This window comes from Nyctibius grandis, chromosome 8 (assembly GCF_013368605.1).
Source record: "Nyctibius grandis isolate bNycGra1 chromosome 8, bNycGra1.pri, whole genome shotgun sequence".
Classification (NCBI taxonomy): Eukaryota; Metazoa; Chordata; class Aves; order Nyctibiiformes; family Nyctibiidae; genus Nyctibius; species Nyctibius grandis.
In genome coordinates, this window is record NC_090665.1 from 46,767,731 (window position 1) to 46,769,362 (window position 1,632).

Genomic DNA, 1,632 nt, shown 5'->3' on the forward strand with positions numbered 1-1,632 from the left:
TGGTGCGGGGGTTTTGTTTTGGGGGGTTGACCTCAGCAAACATGGCTCCTGAGGCAGCTCACGGTCCGCGCTGAGGGCAGAGCGTGCCCCTACTCAAGATGGCGCTCGTACAGCCCCGGCGCGGGCAGCGGCGGGATCGTGCCCTCAGTAAAGATGGCCGCGCCCGCCTCGGCACCTGCCGGGACGGCGCCCACCTGCCCTTACTTAAGATGTCGGCGGTGGGGAGCTCCGCCTCGGTTCTGGCCCCCGGGTGGTGTGGGGCCGGCGGCGGCAGAGGGGAGCTGAGGCCGCTCTCGAGTGTCGGCATCTGCGGGGAGGCGAGTCACCTGCAGCTGGAAGCGCCTTGAACCGAGCGGCTGTCTGGGGGCGCCGGGAGCGGTGGGCAGGCCAGGCCGGGGGGCACCGGGCAGGCCGGGCCGGGGGGCGCCGGGAGTGGTGGGCAGGTTAGGCCGGGCCGGTGAGGGTCCATCCCGAGAGGAGAGAGGTAAACGAACCCTCCCTGCTCTTTCAAATACCGAAGCTGTAACTTTGGCCTAGCAAGTGACATCTTACCTGTGGGTGGTGGTACCTGGGGGTGTCCCTGGTGTTGTCTGGAGTTTGGGTGCTTTCAAGAGGACTTTGAAAAGCGCAGGAGAGGTGAAAGGGATGGTCTGTGCCGGTCTGCGCCTGCCAGGGAACCCTCCTGCTGAACCGGGGGTTAACCCAGGCTGGGGCAGCACCCTGGCAGCCAGGTGGGCTGGAGGGGCCTTGTGCACTCTCGCTGTGTCCAGCACACGCACAGCAGTCAGATTAAATAAACAGTTTGAAGTTGTTACTCTTATTTTCACATAAAACAGTGTTTGTATTGTTAAAAATGCTTTTTACTTTCTTTTTTAAATTAATACTAAGTGCCTGGAAGCTTTTATCTTCATCAGTGTTTGCTCTTTGTAAGGTGTTTTGCGGTGATTAGCAACCTTTTCCTTTTCCCACTTCCTTGAAGGTTAGTTCGTGTTTTTCTAGTGTTTGAAGGTGTCACTTTTCAGTTATGAACTGCTGGGGATCCTGGACTGTTTATAGGCAATGGAGAGACCGTTTGGGATAAACCTACCCAGGAAAGGCAGCATTACTGTCATAAGTTTACATCCCCTCTAGAAGCGTTTTCTGAAAAACAAGTAGGGACGTAGAAACTGAAAAAGGCTGAGAGCAACTCCAAGATAATAGTTAAGAGAATGTTGGCATTACCCAGCCCTTCTGGAAGTCTTTTTTGGGGGTTGCTGGTTATTATTTTGGTGAATGAATGGTGACTTACATGTGAGCCTGTCAGTACCAACGAAAGGTTTGTCACAGTCCCAGATACTCAAAGAATCAGTAAAAACGTGGATTTAAAAAGTGTGGATGATAAAAGAGCTTGTCCGGTCATGCAAGATATTGCCCTCTAACAGCTTTTTGGAAGATTTGTGCAAACTAAATTGTCAGTCTAGAGTTGAGCAGACGAAGTATGCAAATGAAAACTGATACCCCTTTCAGCAAGTGGAAGCGAAAGGCCAGGGCCAGAGTGCACTGCGTAAGGAACTCAGCCCTCCGAGACCGAGACTGAGGTGAACTGATGAGAAAAGTGCTTGGCTCTTCTGTCTGTGGTGCATCTCTTGGATG